At 35.8% G+C, this 15,988-nt stretch overlaps 2 long non-coding RNA genes across 2 annotated transcripts in view; one reads left to right on the top strand and one right to left on the bottom strand.

Annotated features, from left to right (window-relative positions):
• Window positions 1-7,936, bottom strand: part of LOC138856198 (uncharacterized) — a 23,591-nt gene extending 15,655 nt beyond the window's left edge. The window contains exon 1 of the long non-coding RNA XR_011395289.1: window positions 7,618-7,936. This is a non-coding gene — a long non-coding RNA (uncharacterized lncRNA). The remainder of the gene's footprint in view (window positions 1-7,617) is intronic.
• The window catches only part of LOC118681509 (uncharacterized), a 27,363-nt gene continuing 14,343 nt past the window's right edge, over window positions 2,969-15,988 (top strand). Inside the window, exons 1-3 of the long non-coding RNA XR_011395285.1 lie at window positions 2,969-6,358; window positions 10,322-10,553; window positions 14,780-15,019. This is a non-coding gene — a long non-coding RNA (uncharacterized lncRNA). The remainder of the gene's footprint in view (window positions 6,359-10,321; window positions 10,554-14,779; window positions 15,020-15,988) is intronic.

Genomic DNA, 15,988 nt, shown 5'->3' with positions numbered 1-15,988 from the left:
GTTGTTGTTGTTGTCGAAACAGTAATCGAATAACTTTTATACATTAGTACGGCTAATGGAAATATGTCCTGCATTTTGTGTTATAAGATATTTAAAGAAAATGGGTATATTTTTAAACTAAACGCATTTAACTTTATAGTAAAATAAAATAAATAAAGAAACACGAACTTGTTTACCGAAACGATGAATTAAACAAGTAAAATAGTGTTTAGTTCGTGTGTAACCGAAGATTTTATACTATCATAATTTGCATAGATCAAATGCGAGGATATAATTTTAGAAGTTGCACAATATTATATAAAAATCTATGCGATGCATGGACTGATTACATTAATTTCATTTTATCCCGTTATATGGTATTCCTTGATTCTTGAATTGTGTACTGGAACCTGAAAGAATCAGATCCTGTTACATTAGAAGTAGGCATGGATGGGGCCCGATTTCGCCCGTTTAGTACGCAGTGGTATAGGAATCTCAGGACAATGTTATACATGGAATTTGGTTGAAATTAGTCGATCCGTTCTTGAGATATGAGATTCACCTAAAGGTGAGCTGTGACACGCCCATTATCCAATTTGATACCGGCTCCTATAAAACCCTTCCGTATTTTCTGGCTGTGAAATTTAATACTTTTGACTTATTTATTTAGTAAAATATTGCGGCTTCCAAGACAACCATTACATGGGAAGTGGGCGGGCTTATCATTCAATTTCACCCATTTTCAAACTGTCGAAGGAGACACCAAGAAGACTTGTGCTGAACGAATTTTGCTAATACATCTTTAGTGGTTTGTGATACATACATATTATATATATTTTTTAAGTTTTAGGGTGACCTGATGCTTCGCAGTTTTGGATTCCCTGGTGACAGAGTTGAATAAAGTAGTAAATTTTGGTCAGCTTGTTACCTTACGGTATATATAATATGTGCATTCAGGACTATTAAACAATTGTTTAAATTTTAATTGCAGTAATGAAGACGATTTTTATAAAAATATTAATATGACGATGACTTTAATATTAGGTAAAGTAAAAAGTTCGTTCGGTTTTTATCTAAGAGATGGCATTATTGTCCATAGTATTAGTGTTACGTGTCGCATCATGTCATACTATACGGCGCTGAAAACGTGTTTATTCGCGCTAAAAGTTTGTCTTTGACAGTTTTTCGATTGATTGACTCAGTACGTTGTGAGCGCTCGTCAAAGATGGACACCAGAAAAGAGAAAATTCGCTATATTTTACAATTTTTCTTCGATCAAGGCGAAAAAGGAGCCAAAGCGGCTGAAAAAATTAATTTAGTTTATGGGCCCGATAGTGTAAACGAATGTGTAGTATAAAAGTGGTTTGCTAGGTTCCGTTCCGGACGTCGGGAGGCCTGTCGTCGAAGATTGCGATAAAATCATGAAAATAGTGGAAACAGACCATCACATGAGCACTTATTTAATTGGAGGAACTAAAGGTAAGCCAGAAAACCGTTTGGAACCATTTGCATAACCTTGGATTCAAAAAGAAGCTCGATGTTTGGGTGCCACACGAACTAACTCAAAAAAACATGATGGACCGAATTCCAATCTGCGAATCGCTGCTGAATCGCAACAAAATCGACCCGCTTCTGAAGCGGATTGCAACTGGCGATGAAAAATGGGTCACTTATGACAACATCGAGCGCAAGCGGTCGTGGTCACAGCTCTGGGAAGCGGTCCAGACGGTGGCCAAGACCGGATTGACGGCCAGGAAGGTTTCGCTGTGTGTTTGGTGGGATTGGCAAGGAATCATCTACTACGAGCTGCTCCCCTATGGCCAAACGCTCAATTTGGCCCTCTACTGCCAACAGCTGGACCGCTTGAAGGCCGCACTCATCCAGAAGAGGCCATCTTTGATCAACAGAGGCCGAATTGTGTTCCATCAGGACAACGCCAGGTCACACACGTCTTTGGTGACGCGTCAGAAGCTCCGGGAGCTCGGATGGGAGGTCCTAATGCACCCACCTTATAGGCCGGACCTGGCACCAAGTGATTACCATCTTTTCCTGTCCATGGCGAACGCGCTTAATGGTGAGAAGTTAGCCTCAAGAGAGGCCTGTGAAAATTTGTTCTCCGAGTTTTTTGCCAATAGGGACGCAGCCTTCTACGAGAGGGATATAATGAAGTTGGCATCTCGTTGGCAACAAGTTTATGAACAAAACGGCACATATTTGACTTAAATCGGGCACACAAAGTTATCCTCTTTAGAAAAATCAATAAAAAAAAGAACGAACTTTTTACTTTACCTAATATTATAATAAAATTAACGACGTGTGCTCAGAGGTAAATGTCAATTTGGAAACGTTGCATAACTGCCTTGTCGTATTCCTTATAACTGTACGACCTTTTGGCAGCAACTCATTGCGCACCACACCAATGTAATCAAAGAAAACAGTGAGCAAAACTTTCACATTAGATCGAACTTGGCGTGCCTTTTACGGTCTTGGCTCATCTGGCAGTTTCCATTGAGATGATTGGGTCTTAGTCGACGTCAGCGTCATCAACATCTTCTCGACCTTCTGTAAAGCGTTTGTATCCTTATACACATTTAGTGGACTCACTAAGACAAAGTGGGCTCACCGAACTCCACAGTCAATATTTCAAGTACTTTGGAGCACTTTAATTCATTTTTAAAACGTGACTAAGCTCTTCTCAAAAACAAACTACTAATCGAAATTGGTTCCTGCACGCGCAGGATAAACATATGTGGCTTAAGTACATATATATATCACAAATCACTAAAGAAATATAAAACATACTTGTTTGGACAATGTGCGTGCACTTTTAAGTGAATTCCTGTATCTCAATCTCTTTATCTTACGGTATAAAAACGAATTTAGATTTAAGCCAGGTATACTTCTACACAATTTACATTTCTTTATAACACAATTTTAAATTCCATCTAATTTTTTTTATTTTACCATATATAAATCAAACATCAATGAAGATATCTTACATCGGAAAATTGTCGAAATCGGATCACTAAGTTTAGAGGCCCGGAGATCTAATATAAACTCTACATAGACGACCCCACCTAAGCCTCAGTACACATACTCACTACACTGCCCGGTAAAAACGGGCACACCTTAATAAAACACACCTCACCTGAGAACACTAACAGGATTACACCAATGACGAAGACATCACACACAACAAGATAACAACACACATAACCAACTATCAAAACGGAATTGGAAAATTGCTTCTACCTCCTTCAAATACAAAACCGCTTCTTTAAACACAACACGATTCGACACTATACATTAGGGATCCTGTGCAACAATTCGTTTTTTACATCAGCCTCTATATATCTTAATATATAAAAATTCAGTGTCCGTGTGTATGTTCCGAACGAACTCAAAAACGAGTCAACTGATATTCATGCAAGTTGGAATATACATGTAATTTGGTCCAACTTAAATGATAGGTAGTAGTACATAAGTCTGGAACAGATGACGCCTTAAAGGAATTTCCGTACAGAGAAAACTTCAATGACTATTTTTAAATTTTTTCAAAAAGACTCGATGTACACGTGTTGAAAGAGCTCATAAATCAATTGAACAGAGAGCAGAAAGAATTGTAGCTCAAAGAATTCGCACAGCTGAAATTCGTGCCCGAGAATCACGAGCACAGCGTGATAATCGTCGACAAGAAAATGCATTGAGAATCAGCGTGGCACGTCAACAACACATAGATTTATTTAGAGAACAAAACAGAGAAACCGAGAACAAAACAGATATCAATTACTCGGCCTGATGCCAATGCCTAATGGAGATCCAAAATTTCTTCAGATCTATTTTATATGCAATTGTGAAGAACGTTTTACAACTCGATGCCAGTATAATTTCATTGAACAAGCAGAAGAAAGAGCAATTGTATTGTCATTACAATTAGTAATCAATTGGTTCAATTGTTTGAAAGAGTGTCACCACAATTATAAATTGACAATTATGAAATTGTCATCAAAGCGGACAAAGTACCTTTCGGAGAACACGCCGGAAGATTCAATGCATCGTTGATGAATTGCTATTATTATGGTCGGTGATCCAGTTGACAACAGATCCATAAAAATTACACGCTGAGATAATTCAGTGAGTAGAAGTTCATATTTACACCGTTCGTACGATGCACTCCAGTACCCACTGATATTCTGGCAAGGACAAGACGGATATCATATCAACATTAAACAGTGTGATCCAGTCAATGGTAATGAATTAAATAAAAAAGTTAGTTCAATGAACTAATATGCATATCGATTAATGACTAGACATAATTAGGACAACTATATCCTTCGATATCGTCAATTGTATCATCAATACGTTGTGGATATGTTTGCTAAGATTGAAAGCAAACGTTTGCGATTCATTCGGTTCAACCAACCTAAACTACGATCAGAGGATTTTATTTCATTTCATTCATTCACTTACGTTATGCTATTGCTGGAAATGTCGATGGAAATTTAAACACCAATGAAATCGGCAGTGCTGTTATTTTAGCTTCCAGCTACATAGGTAGCCCACGAAACATGCAAGAATACATAGAGGATGCAATGACTTATGTACGTCATTACGGTCGTCCAGATTTGTTTATAACATTTATGTGTAATCCAAATTGGGAAGAAATCCTATCTTTACTATTACCAGGTCAACAATCAATACATCGTCACGTTATTACTGCACGAGTGTTTAAACAAAAGTTGAAATGTCTGATTGATTTTATTGTATTTTAAATTCAGTTTTCGGCCAAATGTGTTGTTGGCTGTATTTAATTGAGTGGCAGAAACGACGCTTACCTCATGCTCACATTTTAATTTAGCTTGAAGATAAAATTCTTCAAGAGGAAATTGTAATTGATCAAGAATTATTGAAATATTGCTACAAGTCATATGATTCATGGACCGTGTGGAGCTTTTAACATGACATCACCATGCATGGAAAATGTAAGAAAAATTTTCCTAAGCAATCCACAAACGATACCATTACTGATATTGATGGTTATCCGTTGTATTGCCGCAGAAACGCTGATAATGGTGGACATACATATAAAATGAGAACGTCAAATTCTAGCCAATTTAAAATTGACAATCAATGGTACCATACTCACCACTACTCTTCAAAACGTACAAGGGTCATTTTAATGTTGAGCTTTGCAGTTCTGTCAAATCAATCAGAAAAAACTTTAATAAGGTCAGTGATTTGGCCGTATTTGAAGTACAAAATATAAACGAAAATGATGAAATAACACGCTACCAAATGGGTAGATACAGTAGCAACAATGAAGCTATCTGGCGTATACTTAGCTTTCCCATACACTATAGGGTCTTGCAGTTCATCTCGAAAATGGACAACGTGTGTATTTCACTGCAGAAAATATCTTCCAAAGAGCATTTGAACCACCAAAAAAGACAATAACAGAATTTTTCACTCTTTGTCACAAAAATTATGTGTATGGTCAATTCGCAAAAACATATATACACCGATATTCCATGCTATTTTACATGGAACACGTCAGCTAAAAAATGGGAACCACGTTAAAAGGGAGAAACACGTCCTTCAATTGCAGGCATATTTTTAGCTAAGACACTGGGTCAACTTTATGCTGTACATCCGAAACAACGTAAATGCTTTTTTCTGCGTTTATTGTTGGTGAATGTTCCTGGACCTATCTCTTTACAATTTTTACCAACAGTTAATAGCCAAGTGTTCAGTACGTATAAAGATGCGAGTCACGCTTTGCAACTTTTGGAAGAAGAGATTTTCCAACGCAGTCATCTACATTGTGGGAAAAATATAAGAACTACATGACTGAAGATATACTATACCGACATAAGCAAACCACTGTCCAAACTTAGACTTCACACAAGATATGTATAACTAACCATTACTCACAAAATATCGATAATCGAATGTACGCAATCCGCGAATAATCAAAATTCCCCTTTTCTTTTGAACACACCTCGTACTATACTAATATTATTTCTATACTAAAATAATCATTACTTCAAGAAATAAGTTTGATCCTAAAATTCTACTCTTTATATATTTATATATTCGAAATTCAGTTTTACATGACTTGATTATCTTTCTTTGATTTACAGGCTTTATGTTCGAATCATCGCTGAACCTAAGAATAATAAAGTGTCCAGAAAAAGTTTGTCAAAAATTGGATGAGCATTATTTTGAATGCTGGAAAGGACTGAGGAAAATTCGAATACTTATTCTTGATATTTGTACGTTGGAAGTGAACTTTGAATGATTGAAACCACTGAACCAGAATTGTGCTTTAAATTTAAAATTAAGTTAAAAAGGCAAATTTTCAAAATAAAAAAATAGATGTGTAAGTGTCTAATATAGGATGTTATGGCTTAACTATTGGTATAGCATTATTTTCTGTTACTTCAACTTACCGAAACTTGGCAACTACGGAATGTTGTCACGCCTACAAATTGCCTTTAGTCGAAAAACTATAAAGCCTATGACTATAGCTGTTATTAAAATGTTGTATTAAGGGCGTAGCTCTGTTTTCTAATAGGTTTAAAATACATATGTATATCACAAACCACTAAAGACATATAAAAAGAACTTGTTTGGACAATGTGCGTCCAATTTTAAGTGAATTCCTGTAACTCAACAAGATAACAAAACACTCGATGTATACGTGTTGAAAGAGGTCATAAATCAATAGAACAGAGAGAAGAAAGAAATGTAGCTCAAAGAATTTGCACAGCTGAAATTCGTGCCCGAGAACCACGAGCACAGCGTGATAATCGGCGACAAGAAAATGCATTGAGAATCAGGGTGGCACGTCAACAACACCTAGATTTATTTAGAGAACAAAACCGAGAAACCCATCGGACCAACCGCACTGTGACACGTGGATCATTTGTTCGTTTCGCATTTAATTATGAACCAGATATCAATTACTCGGCCTGATGCCAATCCCGAATGGAGATCCAAAATTTCTTCAGATCTATTTTATATGCAATTGTGAAGAACGTGTTACAACTCGATGCCAGTATAATTTCATTGAACAAGCAGAAGAGAGAGCAATTGTATTGTCATTACAATTAGTTTTTGAGAACAGTAATCAATTGCTTCAATTGTTTGAAAGAGTGTCACCACAATTAAAAAGTGACAATTATGAAATTGTCATCAAAGCGGACAAAGTACGTTTCGGAGAACACGCCGGAAGATTCAATGCATCAACCGTTGATGAAGTTGCTATTATTATGTTCGGTGATCCAGTTTACAACAGATCCATAAAAATTACACGCCGAGATAATTCAGTGAGTAGAATTTCATATTTACACCGTTCGTACGATGCACTCCATTACCCACTGATATTCTGGCAAGGACAAGACGGATATCATATCAACATGAAACAGTGTGATCCAGTCAATGGTAATGCATTAAACAAAATAGTTAGTTCAATGAACTAATATGCATATCGGTTAATGACTAGACATAATTGGGACAACTATATCCTTCGATATCGTCAATTGTATCATCAATACGTTGTGGATATGTTTGCTAAGATTGAAAGCAAACGTTTGCGATTCATCAGAGGATTTCATTTCATTTTATTCATTCACTTACGTTAGGCTATTGTTGGAAAGGTCGACGGAAATTTAAACACCAATGAAATCGGCAGTGCTGCTATTTTACCTTCCAGCTACATAGGTAGCCCACGAAACATGAAAGAATACATACAGGATGCAATGACTTATGTACGTCATTACGGTCGTCCAGATTTGTTTATAACATTTACGTGTAATCCAAATTGGGAAGAAATCCTATCTTTACTATTACCAGGTCAACAATCAATACATCGTCACGTTATTACTGCACGAGTGTTTAAACAAAAGTTGAAATGTTTGATTGATTTATTGTATTTTAAATTCAGTTTTCGGCCAAATGTGTTGTTGGCTGTATTTAATTGAGTGTCAGAAACCAGGCTTACCTCATGCCCACATTTTAATTTGGCTTGAAGATAAAATTCTTCAAGAGGAAATTGTAATTGATCAAGAATTATTGAAATATTGCTACAAGTCATATGATTCATGGACCGTATGGAGCTTTTAACATGACATCACCATGCATGGAAAATGTAAGAAAAATTTTTTTAAGAAATTCACAAACGTTACCATTACTGATTGTATTGCCGTAGAAACGCTGATAATGGTGGACACATACAAAATGAGAACGTCAAATTTTAGCCAATCAATGGGTGGTACCATACTCACCACTACTCTCCAAAACGTACAAGGCTAATATTAATGTTGAGCTTTGCAGTTCTGTCAAATCCATTTAGTATATTTACGTGTATGATAATAAGGGCAGTGATTTAGCCGTATTTGGAGTACAAAATATAAATGAAACTGATGAAATAACATGCTACCAAATGGGTAGATACATTAGCAGCAATGAAGCAATCTGGCGCATACTTAGCTTTCCGATACACCATAGGGAACCTGCTATGCAACATCTTGCAGTTCATCTTGAAAATGGACAACGTGTGTATTTCACTGCAGAAAATATCCTCCAAAGAGCATTTGAACCACCAAAAAAGACAATAACAGAATTTTTCACTCTTTGTCACAAAAATGATGTGTATGGTCAATTCGCAAAAACATTATTATACACCGATATTCCATGCGACTTTACATGGAACTCGTCAGCTAAAAAATGGGAACCACGTTAAAAGGGAGAAACACGTCCTTCAATTGCAGGCCTATTTTAAGCTAAGACACTGGGTCGACTTTATGCTGTACATCCGAAACAACGTAAATGCTTTTTTCTGTGTTTATTGTTGGTAAATGTTCCTGGACCTATCTCTTATCAATTTTTACCAACAGTTAATAGCCAAGTGTTCAGTACGTATAAAGATGCGAGTCACGCTTTACAACTTTTGGAAGATGACAACCATTGGGATCTGACACTTGCTGATGCTGCTTTATCGTCCTCGCCGAGTAATATTCGTCAACTATTTGCCATTATTTTGACGACATGTTTTCCAACGCAGTCAAATACATTGTGGGAAAAATATAAGAACTACATGACTGCAGATATACTATACCGACATAAACAAATAAACCACTCTCCAATCTTAGACTTCACACAAGATATGTATAACGAAACATTAATAATGATTGAAGATTTATGTACAATATTATGATCTCAAATTCATCACTTAGTCATTATGGTATTCCATCCTTTAATCGCAAAGCTACAGACTTAGCGCATAGTGATTTGCAGCGAGAAGAACAATTGAATAATAGTGACTTAAATACATTTGTTATTAACAAAGAACCATAATTAACCGACGAGCAGAAGAACATATGCCATCGAATTATATTGTCTGTTGATGTCAAACAAGGCGGTTTTTTCTATTTAGATGCACCAGGTGGGACCGGTAAAACATATTTGATATCTTTCCTTCTTGCTAAACTACGGTCACAACAAAAAATTGCATTAGCAGTTGCATCATCAGGCATAGCTGCTACTTTGTTGGATGGTGGGCAGACAGCCCATTCTGCTTTCAAGCTACCATTAGATATTCATAACAATCCAAATGCAATGTGTAACATCAAACAAGTAAGGAAGGGCTATGTTCGGATGTAACTGAACGTTTTATACTCTCGCAAAGTCAAATGGTATACTCGTTTTAGATTTTTTTGTGGATCTTGCCACGTTGTTCTATGTTGACCGATATTTTCGATAAAAAGTCAATTATAGGCACTGGGGTCCACATATTCTCATCTGGCAGCTTCCATTGAGATGATTGGGACTTAGTCGACGTTAGCGTCATCACCATCTTCTCGACCTTCTGTAAAACGCTTGTATCACTTTTACACATTTAGTGGACTCACTAAGACAAAGTGGACTCACCGAACTCCACAGTCAATATTTCAAGTGCCTTGGAGCACTTTATTTAATTTTTAGCGCAAAATTTAATACATATTTTTTGATCCATTTCTTATAAAAGTCAGAAATCGAAGAGCACACAAAAACGTGACTAACGTTTTGTCAAAAACAAACTACTAATCGAAATTGGCTCCTACTGCACGCACATGATATACATATGTGTCCGATTATCATTCACAAAATATCGATAATCGGATGTACGCAGCCCGCGAAAAATCAAAATTCCCCTTTTCCTTTGAACACACCTCGTATTATACTAATATTATTTCTATACAAAAATAATCATTACATCAAGAAATAAGTTTGATCCTAAAATTTATGTATTCGAAATTCAGTTTTACCTAACATGACTTGATTATCTTTCTTTGATTTACAGGCTTTATGTTCGAATCATCGCTGAAGCTAAGGATAACAAAGTGGGCAGAAAAAACTTGTCAAAAATTGGATGAGCAGTATTTTGAATGCTGGGAAGGACTGACTTAATAATTATTATTATTATTTGTATGTTGGAAGTGAACTTTGAATGATAGAAACCACTGAACCAGAATTATGCTTTAAATTTAAAATTAAGTTAAAAAGGCAAATTTTCAAAATAAAAAAATAGATGTGTAAGTGTCTAATATGCGATGTTATTGCTTAACTATTGGTTTAGCATTATTTTCTTTTACTTAAACTTACCGAAACTTGGCAACTACGGAATGTTGTCACGCCTACAAATTGCCTTTAGTCGAAAAACTATAAAGCCTATGACTATAGCTGTTATTAAAATGTTGTATTAAGGGCGTGGCTCTGTCCTCCTAATAGGTTTAAAGTACATATGTATATCACAAACCGATAAAGACATATAAAACAAACTTGTTTGGACAATGTGCGTCCACTTTTAAGTGAATTCCTGTGTCTCAATCTCTTTATCTTACGGTATAAAAACGAAATTAGATTTAAACCAGGTATACTTCTACAGAATTTACATTTCTTTATAACACAATATTAAATTCCATCTGATTTTTTTTATTTTACAATATGTAAATCGAACACCAATGAAGATATCTTACATCGGAAAATTGTCGAAATCGTATCACAAAGCTTAGAGGCCCGGAGATCTAATATAAACTCTACATAGACGCCCCCACCTAAGCCTCAGTACACATACTCACTACACTGCCCGGTAAACACACCTCACCTGAGAACACTAACAGGATTACACCATGCACGAAGACAACACATTCAACAAGATAACACACATAACCAACTATCAAAACGGAATTGGAAAATTGCTTCTACCTCCTTCAAATACAAAAGCGCTTCTTTAAACACATCACAATTCGACACTATACATCAACGATCCTGCACGACAATTCGTTTTTTACATCGGCCTCTATATATCTTAATATATAAAAATTCAGTGTCCGTGTATATGTTTCGAATGAACTCAAAAACGAGTCAACTGATATTCATGCAAGTTGGCATATACATGTAATTTGGGCCAACTTAATTTTATATGCAATTGTGAAGAACGTGTTACAACTCGATGCCAGTATAATTTCATTGAACAAGCAGAAGAGAGAGCAATTGTATTATTATCATTAAAATTATTTTTAGAGAACAGTAATCAATTGGTTCAATTGTTTAAAAGAGTGTCACCACAATTAAAAACTGACAATTATCAAATTGTCATCAAAGCGGACAAAGTACCTTTCGGCGAACACGCCGGAAGATTCAACGCATCAACCGTTGATGAAGTTTCTATTATTATGGTCAGTGATCCAGTTGACAACAGATTCATAAAAATTACACGCCGAGATAATTCAGTGAGTAGAATTTCATATTTACACCGTTCGTACGATGCACTCCAGTACCCACTGATATTCTGGCAAGGACAGGATGGATATCATATCAACATTAAACAGTGTGATCCAGTCAATGGTAATGAATTAAATAAAAAAGTTAGTTCAATGAACTAATATACGTATCGATTAATGACTAGACATAACTAGGACAACTATATCCTTCGATATCGTCAATTGTATCATCAATACGTTGTGGATATATTTGCTAAGATTAAAAGCAAACGTTTGCGATTCATTCGATTCAACCAAGCTAAACTACGATCAGAGGATTTCATTTCATTTCATTCATTCACTTACGTTAGGCTATTGTTGGAAAGTTCGATGGAAATTTAAACACCAATGAAATCGGCAGTGCTGCTATTTTACCTTCCAGCTACATAGGTAGCCCACGAAACATGCAAGAATACATAGAGGATGCAATGACTTATGTACGACATTACGGTCGTCCAGATTTGTTTATAACATTTACGTGTAATCCTAATTGGGAAGAAATCCTATCTTTACTATTACCAGGTCAACAATCAATACATCGTCACGATATTATTGCACGAGTGTTTAAACAAAAGTTGAAATGTTTGATTGATTTTATTGTATTTTAAATTCAGTTTTCGGCCAAATGTGTTGTTGGCTGTATTTAATTGAGTGGCAGAAACGAGGCTTACCTCATGGTCACATTTTAATTTGGCTTGAAGATAAAATTCACAAGAGGAAATTGTAATTGATCAAGAATTATTGAAATATTGCTACAAGTTTACTAAATGTGTATAAGTGATACAAGCGTTTTACAGAAGGTCGAGGAGATGTTGATGACGCTAACGATTCCTACAAGTCATATGATTCATGGACCGTGTGGAGCTTTTAACATGACATCACAGTGCATGGAAAATGTAAGAAAAATTTTCCTAAGAAATTCACAAACGATACCATTACTGATATTGATGGTTATCCATTGTATTGCCGCAGAAACGCTGACAATGGGCGACATTCATATAAAATGAGAACGTCAAATTTTATCCAATTAGAAATTGACAATCAATGGATGGTACCATACTCACCACTACTCTCCAAAACGTACAAGGCTCATATTAATGTTGAGCTTTGCAGTTCTGTCAAATCCATCAAGTATATTTGCGAGTACGTTAAAAAGGGCAGTGATTTTTAATGTTTTTGGAGTACAAAATATAAACGAAAATGATGAAATAACGCGCTACTAAATGGGTAGATACATTAGCAGCAGCTTTACTTAGCTTTCTCATACATCATAGGGTACCTGCTATCCAACATCTTGCAGTGCATCTTGAAAATGGACAACGTGTGTATTTCACTGCAAAAAATATCCTCCAAAGAGCATTTGAACCATCCAAAAAATAATAACATAATTTTTCGCTTTTTGTCACATGGAACACGTCAGCTAAAAAATAGGAACCACGTAAAAAGGGAGAACCACATTCTTCAATTGTAGGCATATTTTAAGCTAAGACACTGGGTCAACTTTATGCTGTACATCCTATACAACGTAAATGCTTTTTTCTGCGTTTATTGTTGGTGAATGTTCCTGGACCTATCTCTTTTCAATTTTTACCAACAGTTAATAGCCAAGTGTTCAGTACGTATAAAGATGCGAGTCACGCTTTGCAACTTTTGGAAGATGACAACCATTGGGATCTGACACTTGCTGATGCTGCTTTATCGTCCTCGCCGAGTAATATTCGTCAACTATTTGCCATTATTTAGACGACATGTTTTCGAACGCAGTCAAATACATTGTGGGAAAAATATAAGAACTACATGACTGCAGATATACTATACCGACATAAACAAATAAACCACTCTCCAATCTTAGACTTCACACAAGATATGTATAACGAAACATTAATAATGATTGAAGATTTATGTACAATATTATGATCTCAAATTCATCACTTAGTCATTATGGTATTCCATCCCTTAATCGCAAAGCTACAGACTTAGCGCATAGTGATTTGCAGCGAGAAGAACAGTTGAATAATACTGACTTAAATACATTTGTTATTAACAAAGAACCATTATTAACTGACGAGCAGAAGAACATATGCCATCGAATTATATTGGCTGTTGATGTCAAACAAGGCGGTTTTTTCTATTTAGATGCGCCAGGTGGGACCGGTAAAACATATTTGATATCTTTCCTTCTTGCTAAACTACGGTCACAACAAAAAATTGCATTAGCAGTTGCATCATCAGGCATAGCTGCTACTTTGTTGGATGGTGGGCAGACAACCCATTCTGCTTTCAAGCTACCATTATATACTCAGTAACATCAAACAAGTAAGGAAGGGCTAAGTTCGGATGTAACTGAACGTTTTATACTCTCGCAAAGTCAAATGGTATACTCATTTTAGATTTTTTTGTGGATCTCGCCGCGTTGTTCTATGTTCACCGATATTTTCGATAAAAAGTAAATTATAGGCACTGGGGTCCACATATTCTCATCTGGCAGTTTCCATTGAGATGATTGGGTCTTAGTCGACGTCAGCGTTATCAACATCTTCTCGACCTTCTGTAAAGCGCTTGTATCACTTATACACATTTAGTGGACTCACTAAGACAAAGTGGACTCACCGAATTCCACAGTCAATATTTTAAGTGCCTTGGAGCACTTTATTTCATAAGATAAAGTCAGAAATCGAAAAGCACACAAAACCGTGACTAACCTCTTGTCAAAAACAAAGTACTTATCAAAATTGGCTCCTACTGCACGCACATGATAAACATATGTGTCCAATTATCACTCACAAAATATCGATAATCGAATGTACGCAATCCGCGAATAATCAAAATTCCCCTTTTCTTTTGAACACACCTCGTTCTATACTAATATTATTTCTATACAAAAATAATCATTACATCAAGAAATAAGTTTGATCCTAAAATTCTACTCTTTATATTTATATATTCGAAATTCAGTTTTACCTAACATGACTTGATTATCTTTCTTTGATTTACAGGCTTTATGTTCGAATCATCGCTGAACCTAAGAATAACAAAGTGTCCAGAAAAAGTTTTTCAAAAATTGGATGAGCAGTATTTTGAATGCTGGAAAGGACTGAGGAAAAATTTGAATACTTATTCTTGATATTTGTACGTTGGAAGTGAACTTTGAATTATTGAAACCACTGAACCAGAATTATGCTTTAAATTTAAAATTAAGTTAAAAAGGCAAATTTTCAAAATAAAAAAATAGATGTGTAAGTGTCTAATATGCGATGTTATGGCTTAACTATTGGTATAGCATTATTTTCTGTTACTTCAACTTACCGAAACTTGGCAACTACGGAATGTTGTCACGCTTACAAATTGCTTTTAGTCGAAAAACTATAAAGCCTATGACTATAGCTGTTATTAAAATGTTGTATTAAGGGCCTGGCTCTGTTCTCCTAATAGGTTTAAAGTACATATGTATATCACAAACCGCTAAAGACTTATGTCCTCCTAATGGGTTTAAGGTACATATGTATATCACAAACCAATAAAGACATATAAAACAAACATGGTCCAAACCATGTGCGTCCACTTTTAAGTGAATTCCTGTGTCTCAATCTCTTTATCTTACGGTATAAAAACGAAATTAGATTTAAACCAGGTATACTTCTACAGAATTTACATTTCTTTATAACACAATATTAAATTCCATTTGATTTTTTTTATTTTACAATATGTAAATCGAACACCAATGAAGATATCTTACATCGGAAAATTGTCGAAATCGGATCACTAAGTGTAGAGGCCCGGAGATCTAATATAAACTCTACATAGACGCCGCCACCTAACGCTCAGTACACATACTTACTACACTGCCGGGTATAAACTGGCACATCTTAATAAAACACACCTCACCTGAGAACACTAACTACCTCCTTCAAATACAAAAGCGCTTCTTTAAACACATCAAAATGCGACACTATACATCAACGATCCTGCACGCCAATTCGTTTTTTACATCAGCCTCTATATATCTTAATATATAAAAATTCAGTGTCCGTGTGTGGCTAAATGACCACTCAATCCCCCCTCACCGTAAGACACTGTCACACTACACCAATTCACATCTACATCACCACACCTACTTACCATACATTCCACACCTACATACCATACATTCCACATCACTACACCATGCACCAACACGCACACAAATACAACTTAACACCGATCAC

This window comes from Bactrocera oleae, chromosome 3 (assembly GCF_042242935.1).
Source record: "Bactrocera oleae isolate idBacOlea1 chromosome 3, idBacOlea1, whole genome shotgun sequence".
Taxonomy (NCBI): Eukaryota; Metazoa; Arthropoda; class Insecta; order Diptera; family Tephritidae; genus Bactrocera; species Bactrocera oleae.
The sequence above is the reverse complement of the archived record's forward strand: the minus strand, read 5'-3'. Positions and strand labels throughout refer to the sequence as shown.